Source organism: Loxodonta africana, chromosome 8 (genome assembly GCF_030014295.1).
Source record: "Loxodonta africana isolate mLoxAfr1 chromosome 8, mLoxAfr1.hap2, whole genome shotgun sequence".
In the NCBI taxonomy this organism is placed as follows: domain Eukaryota; kingdom Metazoa; phylum Chordata; class Mammalia; order Proboscidea; family Elephantidae; genus Loxodonta; species Loxodonta africana.
Genome location: NC_087349.1, coordinates 81118904 through 81130950, shown reverse-complemented (window position 1 = coordinate 81130950; position 12047 = coordinate 81118904). Strand labels below are relative to the sequence as shown.

At 38.9% G+C, this 12047-nt stretch overlaps 1 long non-coding RNA gene across 1 annotated transcript in view; it reads left to right on the top strand.

The window, feature by feature from the left end:
• Window positions 1–219: 219 nt before the first annotated feature.
• The window catches only part of LOC135232247 (uncharacterized), a 31420-nt gene continuing 19592 nt past the window's right edge, over window positions 220–12047 (top strand). The window contains exon 1 of the long non-coding RNA XR_010322711.1: window positions 220–543. This is a non-coding gene — a long non-coding RNA (uncharacterized LOC135232247). The remainder of the gene's footprint in view (window positions 544–12047) is intronic.

Here is a 12047-nt window from a genome sequence, read left to right as displayed (position 1 = left end):
ACTTCCCAGTCCAGAGCAGATCTGTAGGCCAGAATATTAAAACTTTGAAGAAAAGTTTTGCTTTAAGACTTCCCCCAGGATGTTGTGAAATCTCTCGGGAACATACTTGTAGAATTGCAGAGATGTTCCTCCAAACTTTCGTTTTACCCCGACAGCCTCCTTTTTGATGTTTTTTTTTTTTTTTTTTCCCCTACCACTGAGTAAAAAAAAAAAAAGAAAACTAGCCAACCAATTAACCAAACAAACAAAAAAGGGCTGGGTCTGTAGAAATGTATAATTTGTCAAACTGTCTCCAGTGAACGCCCCAAAAAATATGATTTGAAGCATACATAGTTGATGTTGTTGAGAACATAAAAGGATGACATTCTCTTATTTTCCTTGGTTGATAGCAAAGGGCCTGAACTCTGTCTAAATGGCTTCTGTTTTTCTTTAGCAAAAACCACATGTGCCACTAACTAGGCAACTAAGGCCTCTGCAGAATGATGAGGTAAGGATGAAATCTTTGACGAAGAAACACTGAGCCATTTGAATTATTTTATAAAGGTACGTATTCTGGCATTGGGACTACCAAAAAACCCCAAAAGAAACTCAAACCAGCTGCTGTCAAGTTGATTCCTACTCATGGCGAGATCATGTGTGCAGACTAGAACTGCTCCATAGGGTTTTCAAGGCTGTGACTTTTTGGGAGAAGATTACCAGATGCCTTTGGGTAGGTTCCAATCACCAACCTTTCAGCTGGTGGTTAAGCACTTAGCTGTTTGCAGCACCCAAGGACTCCATGTGAGCTCCAGGCCTCTGTATATCCTGGTAGGTGCTTAAAACCCCTGGCTTCCCATCTCTGTTTCATTCATTTAACACATGTAACTATCAACCAGTTTTTCATCCCACCTGGACTTCTTGCTGCTCATCAGGGTTCCAGTGTATATTTCAGGGAAACAACTGCCAGTAAATGTGGATTTGAATTTTCTCTCCACTTTTTAATAGTTGAAGACCACATACTTAAACTGTTGAAATTTTTGTCCCTTTGTCTGTAAAATGGGTCTAATGTGTACTGGGCAGGGTGGTTGTAGTCGTTGTGTTCTACAGATAGTCCCCGATTTACCACGGCATTCCATTCCAACAACTCCATCGAAAGTTGATTCAGACATAAGTCAAATATCTCATTTTTTTTTTTTTAGTTTTCATTATTATTGCCTTTTATTGCCAGTATCTTTATAAATCTGGTCTCTATTTGTCTTTGGGGGTTAGAAACATTACATATAAACTTACAGGTACATTTTAATACATACATACATTAAAACAAACAAACAAACCCGTTGCCGTCAAGTTAATTTTGACTCATAGCGACCCTATACGACAGAGAGCTGCCCCATAGGGTTTTCAGGGAGTGGCTTGTGGATTTGAACTGCCAGCCTACTGGTTAGCAGCCCTAGTTCTTGATCATTGTACCACTAGGGCTCTTAACACATATGTATATAAAAAATACACAAATAATAAAAAATCGCTATGACAATGATGAAAAGTTGGGTGATATTGGCATTTTGTCAGCTGTAGTAATAACTCAATTTGTAGAAGGTTCTGTATCATCTGGATTATCCCTGCAAATGGGGATGCTGTTTCTAGGCAGATAATTAGTGAGAGTTGTCTGTATGGTCCTTTTCTTTTTTTCTTCATACTCTATTTCGCAGTAACATGTCATAGCTTCTCAAATCTGGCTATTGACTTTGGCAGAATATTCAGCATTTGGGTCCATGTTTTCAAGTAACTGAAGCCCCTGATTTAGTTTACAAAAAAAAAAAACTCCAGTTAATTCTTTCACTGTAAACATTTTCGACAAATATTCTCCTGCCTCTTCCTCATTATTTCTCTCTTCTTCAGCATTTCTTTCCTCTTCAAAATCCATTGTCTTGATCTGTCAATCCCCCTTCTTCATGATCTGTGAGCTGTTCCACATTGGCAATCAAACCAAACCTGTTGCCACTGAGTTGATTCTGACCCATAGCGACCCTATAGGTTAGAGTAGAACAGCTCCAGAGTTTCAAAGGCTGTAATGTTTATGGAGGCAGACAGCTACATCTTTATCCTATGGAGAACCTGGTGGGTTTGAAACACTGACCTTTTGGTTAGCAGCCAAGTGCTTAATCACTACATCACCAGGGCTCTTGGCAATATTGAGTCCTAAATTCAGTGTTCTTGACATATAGACCATTTTTCCCCTTATCTCTTTCATCATATTATCCTTGAAATGTTTGGAGTGTGTTCACATAACTCAACAATTTTTTCCATATCCTCTGCATGCATTTTCCCTTAACTCCCACCTAGGAAGATGCAACGTTCCAGATACACTGAAGGTTCTAAGTAGGATTCATTGTAATTCAACTATGTCCTAAGTTGGGGGCTACCTGTACTTAACGTTGTTTCATTCAATCCTTTACTGATACATTAGAAACCCATTGCATCAATTCCAACTCATGGCAACCCCATGTGTTACAGAGTAGAACTGCTCCATAGGGTTTTCTTGTCTGACGTCTTTACAGAAGGAGATTGCTAGGTCTTTCTTCTGTGGGACCACTGGGTGGGTTCTAACCACTAACCTTTAGGTTAGTAGTTGAGCACAGTTTGAGCCACCCGGAGTTCTTAATGACACTTTGTTTTTCAGTGCTGGAAAGTCGATTCTGATTCGTAGTAACCCTATGTGACAGAGTAGCACTGCCCCATAGGGCTTTCTAGGCTTTATCTTTACAGGAGCAGATTTCCATGTCTTTCTCCACTGGAGCCGCTGGGTGGATTGGAACCACCAACCTTTTGATTAGCAGTTGAGTGCTTAACCATTGCACCAGCAGGTCTTCTTACTGATACATTAACCTGTTGGCATTGAGTCCAATCCAACTCATAGCGACTCTGCTATTAATATTTTTTAACTACCCAAGTAAGAAATAAATTCCTCTTTCTCTGTAGATCACAAATTCCTTTCTCATTCCTTTTCAAAACAATCACACTCTAAGCTTGGAATATATCAGCATTCATTTCTTAGGAAGTTTGAATCTTGCTGCTGTTTGTCTCTGATTGTTGTTGTACAATTTTCCTTTGGTCGTGAACCCCTTCTTTGCAAGTGTTTAACTCAGGAAGAACAGATTATTTCTAGAAGCTTCATATTATTTATTTCCTTATACATGACTATGGGTAGGTACCCTACTAGTAGACTTCCTTCTAAGGTGAGTGTTTTTCTGACTGCATTTTCTATTAAGTGGAGTATTTCCACAGTCATCTCATATATTATAGGACACTGCTTTTGTATTTTTAAGTTTAAAGAACAACTTTAGTAAAATAATAGTTTACTCATTATTCCCTGTGTACCTTTTTTTTCAGTAGATGTGGTTTCAGTTTTTAGGATGAAATAAAATGATATATATATTTTTTTCCTAAACTGTTTTTCATATGTGTTGGTTGGGAAGTCTCTTGTTTGATTTACAGCTTGATTAAACATAGCCGAGTTTTAATGTTGATCTGATTAAGCTGTCTGAAAACAATTACAGGCATGGATAGTGTATATTAGAATTTTTCTTATTAAATGGCTACCCCAGAGTAGTACTTAGCTTTGATGAACAAAGAGAAAATCCTTTGATTCCGCTGGTGGAGAACTGTATACATTGAGTTTTATTGGCAATGTTGTTAATCGTTGATCGTTGGGTGAACCATGGAGGCTAAAGCATTTACCCCTTGAGGATAAAGAATGACGCTTGGGTGTACAGAGAGGAAAGATAACAATCATGTACTCTCTTCAAGTAATACAAATTAATTTCAAAACTATTAGTGAACTCAGCAACTCTTATTTGGGACTACGAGGTCCAGGAAATATATTCAAGGTTAATATTTCAAACCCTTGATTAAGAATGGAAGCAATCAGCTTTAGCAAATGACCCCCAAATCTCAGAGGCATAAAAACAATAAACATTAATTTCTCATTCATAGCACATGAGGGTTGTAGGGGGCTGTGGCTTTGTTGGTCTTGGCTGGTCTTCACGTGTCTTCTAATTCCTAGGTCTCAGCCGACAAGCACCCAGTGTCTGAGTCATGCATTTCTCATGGTAGAAAGTGGGACATAAGTAAACCACCAAGTGCATTAGACACTCATATCCCATTGGCCAAAGCAGGTCACATAGCCAAGCCAGAGGTCAATGGGGCAAGGAAGTGAATTTGGCCTACAGGAAATCACAGCAAGGTGTGGAGGAATGAATAATGGAAACAAATAACTCAGTCTACAAAGAGAACCTATCTTGGAAACACTGTGGACCCTTTCTGGGAAATCACATAAGAAGTTCAGTATGTCAAATAAATTATTTTTAAGTCAGGGAATTTTAGAAACTAAATACACACACAAACACACACACACACACACACACACACACACACTTACACACAGTAAGTCCCCGAATTGAGAACATCCGACATACAGACAACTGGTACTTAAGAGACGGACTGCCATAAAGCCTATTGTATTAAAAAATTGAGTTAAATACGTAATAATGAAGGCACGCACTGCTTTGTGATGCTGATGGAAACATTGTACAACTTCAGCAGCTTGTCGGCTCAAGGAAGAAGAACATCAGGCAAGCTGTTGTTGATGTTGGTAATCAACTGCAATTAGATATCAGTGAAAATAGAACTAACCAATGAAGACTTTATGGAACTATAGCAGCAGATGATAGCATTTGTGGAAGAAGACCGGGACCTGAAAACTCCAGGACTGAAAAAAATTCTGATGAAATAATTAGCTGAAGACTTTAGTCTTATTGAAGCAGGGATGGTAAAGTTAGACGAGCAAGATTCTTACACACAGGGATTCACCAAAGTTTATAGTAACCGAGGGCCTCAGCTGCTGCAAGGGCATTTATGATAAGAAAAAGAAAAGCTCTATACAAACCTCCCTTGATGCCCACTTCAGGTAGTAAACCAGTAGTAAACTCCCCTCTCAAGTAGAATCAAACCCTGATTCTCCAGCACCAAGTCTATCCTCTCCAACACCAAGCCCATGTTCTTCAACAGCAGCCTTCTCTCGTTTTTACTGTATTATGATTATTGTATATGGGTGTATTACTATGTTTAAGATGTTTTAGTGTATTTGGAAGTGTTTAAGTGTTTTATACTCATTGGAATGTAAATATGTATATTATATACTAAGGTAAACATTTGACTAATTTACTCTTAAATAAGAACAAAATGTACCTGTTCCTACTTATCTACAAACTTGACGTAAAGGCAGACTTAGGAATGGACCTTGTTCCTAACTCGGAGACTGCTTGTGTGTGTGTGTGTGTGTATGAAGTCATGGATTTCTTCATTCAGAGAGTTATTGTATCTTGAAGCTCAAAAAGACTAAAGTGGAGCCAGTGACACAGTGTCCTGCTGCTGACTTCCTCCCTACTGCATCCCCACTCTCCACTCCTTAGTATACTTTCCTGGCAATCCCTAAGAGATTTTTGCAGAATGTCGTTTGAAAATCAATAGTGGAGTATTTTCCAGTATGGGATCCACAGATGCTAATGGCTGTTCGGTTAAAGAAAAGCAACACGTTCTGTACGGGTTGAACAAAGTTAAGGAGTGCAGGAGCTCTCGGAAACGTTACCGTGGTAATATACTTTGTGAGCCTCCAAGAGAGGGATAGAAGTCTCAGAATTGCCCAAACTTTTTTGTGAAGCATCTTAGTAACTTAGAACACAACTTAGGAAAGTTTGTGTTATCTGGGACAGAGACTGCAGATGAGATAACTGGATGAGTTTTTCTCATCTAGTTAATTGTAGAGATCAAATTAAAATTCAGTCCCTCTGTATGAGTCTTTGGTCCTGTTGCTGAGTGTGTTCCTATGATCAAGACATACTTTCACAGTGATGTAGTAATTTCTAGAGTATTTTAACCTTTGAGAACAATAGGGCTGGTGAATGCCTCTGTTAGGATCCAATAAGAAAGAGATTGAATGACCATGAGTAACTGGTTTCAGGACACATAAAAAGTGAATGAAGGCTTGTATGATCTGATCTGAAGCAACTGTTGGAATAAACCACAACATTAGCAAATGTTCAGGGCTTTTTTTTTTCCCCCCTCCAGTGAACTTAAGGCTCTATTGTTGAAGAAAATGAGTGCTGAAAACTGTAATTTTCCATAGTACTTTCCCTTTAGCATTTATTCACAATTAAATGACTATTTTGAAACTGTGTGATTTATGCCCTAGGTTATTGTTTGAGAAATTCTCTAAGAGTGATGATATACCATTTAGAAGATAAGTTTGACCCCCGTTCTTATTGAGAGCCTCATAGCTACTACACATTCAGAGGGGAAGTAACTACAATTTAAAATAATCATCATCTATCTTGCAGATCTAGGGAAAATCTATGTTATCAATGGTGGCGGGGAGGACAGAAAAAAAAGGAGAGTCTTGTTTTTATATAATTACCTCTGATCTGAAAATCTGAAAAGTTTCAAGTGGCTTAAGGTCTAAGAAATGTATTTGTAAATGGGAAACATTCAAAAGAATTAGGACGGACACTTGAAGAAGTTGATTCATGTATCAAAATATCTGTCAAGTAATTAAAAAAAAATAGAGAAAAGAGCAGGGAAATGAGACACAAGAGAGTGAAACACTTTTTAATTTAACTTAGTTATTTTTTTTGGTAAATATTAAGTCCAACTTCATATTTTCCTCCATTGTTCTTGTAAACATACTATTAATTTTATTTTTTATTTGATAGCTGAAAGAAGTAAGTTCAGTGTTTATAGTTTTATGAGCACTTGCCTTAGGCGTCAGTGATCAAAATTGTGAAAGAGCAACCATAGAACTTCCAGGTGTGTCTAAATGAATACCATATGTGAAGATGAAGCTATGATTAGAATATGGATTAAAGGATGACACTGATTTTTAAAGTGTACAGTTAACCTGAACTTTGGTTTTAGGTAAATACAAGGATCTCAGATTTTATTAACTCTTGTGCACCTCTTGGATACCCCCCCCCATTATCTAAAGGAACATGCTTAGAGATGTCTTACCAACTAATTTTCAATTTTGTAAGGTCTCCTTTCAACTTACCTTTTAAGATTTTGTTCTAGTGTTCCCCATGAAAGTTCTTTGAATTTCCCAAGACTTGACTCCCTCCGCCACCCACCCCAAACCTAAAAACAAAAAAACCCCAGAAAATAACAAAAAACTTTTTATTGAGGTACAATACACAAACAGAAAAGCTCATACAAATCATGAGTGTACACTTGGTGAATTTTCACAACTTGATCAGGCTACGTAACCCAGGCCCAGATCAAGAAACAGAACGCTACCAGCCCCTCAGAACCAAAACCAAACCCGTTGCCCTCAAGTCGATTCTGACTCAGAGTAGAACTGCCCCATAGGATTTCCAAGGAGTGGCTGGTGGATTCCATCTGCTGGCCTTTTGGTTTGCAGCCATAGCTCTTAACTACTGCGCCACCAGGGCTCCAAGGGGACTCCTTGATATCCCTTCTAGATCCTCACACACTTTTGTGTATAAAAGCAAAATTTGTGGGCCAATCAACCTTTAATTGATCATTTCAAAATTTAGGATTTTCATCATCCTTGGGGAACGGACATTTTTAATTGGATTGTGCCTCATACTAGAATGAGTTTGCTTATTCTGTAAATGCCTGAAGTTACTTTGATATTTTTCCCAGAGCTAGGTGCATCCCCTAGGTGCTCAGAGTCTTTCTATCAACCTGAGGGCCTCTGATCTTGAACATGAGTGCCTGTTTGCCCAGATTTCAGCTGTTATATTCAGATATCATAAATAGTCCAAATAAATAAATAGAGTCAATTTCCACTCTCATAGTGACCCTATAGGACAGAGTAGAACTGCCCCACACGGTTTCCAAGGCTGTAAACCTTTACGGAAGCAGACTGCCACATCCTTCTCCTGCTGAGCAACTGGTGGTTGGAACTGTTGACCTTTTGGTTAGAGCTGAGCACTGAACCATTGTGCCAACAAGGCTTCTTTCATAAATAGTAACCGTGATTAAATACTGCCTTTTTTTTTCAGAAGTGTATGCTTTTTTGAGGAAACCCTGGTGGCGTAGTGGTTAAGTGCTACGGCTGCTAACCAAAGGTTGGCAGTTTGAATCCACCAGGCGCTCCTTGGAAACTCTATGGGGCAGTTCTACTCTGTCCTATAGGGTCACTACGAGTCGGAGTCGACTCGACGTCACTGGGGTGGGGATGCTTTTGTGAAAAATTACCTGTTCTCTCACATGAGAGGAAAGCTAATTTAAGAACCAGCAATGACATGTTGTATTTTACAATAAAGCCAGTAACCAGTTTTTTAAAAAAGTTGACTTTAGTTGTTAGCCATTATCCATTGCACAACTATTCCTCTATAGTCATATATTAGTATATAACATTATATATTACTACAGATGTATATGTATATAATATTTATATATAGTATACATAATATTTATGCTTTATGTATAATATGAAAGCTTAAATTTGTATTTAAAAATACGAAAGAAGAACCACCAAAGTTTTTCCTGTTGCATCTTCTTGGAACTTCAGTGTAACAACCTTAGAAAAGCTATTTTTGATCTCCTAGAATAAAGGCATTGGCCACCTGGCTCTATCATTCTCTTTCTCCTTTTTTTGGCAACGTCTTCCAATTTTACTACTCTGTGTCCAGCTATTTTTTTTTAATTTATTTATACATATAAAAGTTTACAAATCACATCAGCCTCTCATACGAATAGCCATACACACCCTGCTGTGCACTCCCAGCTGCTTTCCCCTTAATGAGACAGCACATTCCTTCTCTCCACCCTGTATTCCTCATGTCCATTCAGCCAGCTGCCGCCCCCCTCTTCCTTCTCATCTGCCACCAGACAGAAGTCGCCCACATGGTCTCATGTGTCTACTTGAGCTACGAAGTTCACTCCTCACCAGCATCATTGTCTATCTTATAGTCCAGGCCAATCCCTGTCTGGAGAGTTGGCTTCAGGGATGGTTCCAATCTGGGGCTACTAAAGGGTCCGGAGACCATGACCATCAGGGTCCCTCCAGTCTCAGTCAGACCATTAAGCCCGATCTTTTTACGAGAATTTGAGATCTGCATCCCACCGTTCTGCTCCATCGGGGATTCTCTGTTATGTTCCCTGTCAGGGCAGTGATCGGTGGTAGCTGGGCACCATCTAGTTCTTCGGGTCTCAGGCTGATGGAGTCTCCGGTGTATGTGGCCCTTTCTGTCTGTTGGGCTGATATTTACCTTGTGTCTTTGCTGTTCTTCATTCTCCTTTGCTCCAGGTGGGTTGAGACCAATTTATGCATCCTAGATGGCCTCCTAGCATTTAACACCCCAGATGCCTCTCACCAAAGTGGAATGCAGACTATTTTTTTTAATACATTTTGTTATGCCAATTGACCTAGATGTCCCCTGAAACCATGGTCCCCAGACCCCTGTACCTGCTACTCTGGCTTTCAAAGCTTTTGGTTGTATTCAGGAAACTTCTTTGCTTTTGGTTTAGTCCAGTTGTACTGACTGTCCCTGTGTTATGTGCTGCCCTTCCCTTCACCTAATAAATTTTTGTCTACATCCCTCTCCCTGCCTCCCCACCCTCCTTAACCATCAAAGAATATTTTCTTCTCTCTTGAAACTTTATCTAGAGTTCTTATAATAGTGGTCTCGTACAATATTTGTCCTTTTGCAATTGACTAATTTCACTCAGCATAATGCCTTCCAGATTCCTCCATGTTATGAAATGTTTCACAGATTCATCGTTGTTCCTAATAGTTGTGTAGTATTCCGTTGTGTGTATATACCATAATTTATTTATCCACTCATCTGTTGATGGGCACCTTGGTTGCTTCCAACTTTTTGCTATTGTAAACAGTGCTGCAATGAACGTAGGTGTGCATGTATCTATTCATGTGAAGGCCCTTATTTCTTTAGGGTACATTCCAGTGAGTGGAATTGCTGGGTCGTAAGGTAGTTCTCAACTCATATAGGGTCGCTACGAGTCGTAATCAACTCGACGGCACTGGGTTTTGGTTTCTGGTAAGGTAGTTCTATTTCTAGCTTTTTAAGGAAGTTCCAAATTGATTTCCAAAGTGGCTGTACCATTTTGCATTGCCACCAGCAGTGTATATGTGTTCCAGTCTCTCTACAACCTCTCCAACATTTATTATTTTGTGTTTTTTGGATTATTGCTGGCCTTGTTGGAGTGAGATGGTATCTCATTGTAGTTTTGATTTGCATTTCTCTAATAATGAATGACCGTGAGCATTTCCTCATGTATCTGTTGGGAGCCTGAATGTCCTCTTTGGTGAAGTGTCTGTTCACATCCTTTGTCCATTTTTTAGTTGGGTTATTTGTCTTTTTGTTATTGAGTTTTTGCATTTATCATGTAGATTTTAGAGATCAGACACTGATCGGAAATGTCATAGCTAAAAACTTTTTCCCAATCTGTAGGTAATCTTTTTACTTTTTTGGTGAAGACTTTGGATGAGTATAGGTGTTTGATTTTTAGGAGGTGGCGTAGTGGTTAAGTGCTACGGCTGCTAACCAAAGGGCTGGCAGTTCAAATCCACCAAGCGCTCTTTGGAAACCCATGGGGCAGTTTTACCCTGTCCTACAGGGTTGCTGTGAGTCGGAATAGACGCGATGGCACTGGGTTTGGTTTTTGGTTTGTCCCAGTTATCTAGTTTCTCTTCTGGTGCTTGTACAATGTTAGTAATGTTTTGTGTACTGTTTATGCCATATATTAGGGCTCCTAGTGTTGTCTCTATTTTTTCTTCCATGATCTTTATCGTTTTAGATTTTATATTTAGGTCTTTGATCCATTTTGAGTTGGTTTTTGTGCATGGTGTGAAGTATGGGTCTTATTTCCTTTTTTTGCAGATGGATATCCAGTTATGTCAGCAGCATTTGTTAAGAAGACTGTCTTTTCCCCTTTTAACAGATTTTGGGCCTTTGTCAATATCAGCTGCTCATATGTGAATAGATTTACATCTGGATTCTCAATTCTGTTCCATTGGTCTATTTATCTGTTGTTGTACCAGTATCAAGCTATTTTGACTACTGTGGTGGTATGATAGTTTCTAAAATCAGGTAGTGTTCTTCTTTTTCAGTAATGCTTTACTTATCAGGGGCCTCTTTCCCTTCCATATGAAATTGGTGATTTGTTCCTCCATCTCATTACAAAATGTCACTAGTATTTGAATCAGGATTGCATTGTATCTATAGATCGCTTTGGGTAGAATAGACATTTTAACAATGTTGAGTCTTCCTATCCATGAGCAAGGTATGTTTTTCCACTTATGTAGGTCTCTTTTGGTTTCTTACAGTAGTGTCTTACAGTTTTCTTTGTATAGGTATTTTACGTCTCTGGTTAGATTTATTCCTAAGTATTTTATCTTCTTAGGGGCTATTATAAATGGTATCGATTTGGTGATTTCCTCTTCGACATTCTTTTTGTTGGTGTAGAGGAATCCAACTGATTTATGTATGTTTACCTTGTATCCTGATACTCTGATGAACTCTTCTATTAGTTTCAGTAGTTTGCTTGAGGGTTCTTTAGGTTTTTCTGTGTACAAGATCATATCATCTGCAAACAGAGGTACCTTTACTTCTTTTCGCCAATTTGGATGCCCTTTATTTCTTTGTATAGCCTGATATCTCTGGCGAGGACCTCCAGCGCAATGTTGAATAAGATTGGTGATAAAGTGCATCCTTGCCTGGTTCCCGTTCTCTGTACCCCTGCAAACAGAGGTAACTTTACTTCTTTTTGCCAGTTTGGATGCCCTTTATTTCTTTGTATAGCCTAATAGCTCTGGTGAGGACCTCCAGTGCAATGTTGAATAAAATTGGTGATAAAGTGCATCCTTGTCTGGTTCCCGTTCTCAAGGGGAATGCTTCAGTCTCTCTCTGTTTAGGATGATATTGGCTGTTAGCTTTGCAAAAATGCCCTTTGTAATGTTTAGGGATTTTCCTCCTGTTCCTATTTTGCTGAGAGTTCTTATCATGAGTGGGTGTTGGACTTTGTCAAAT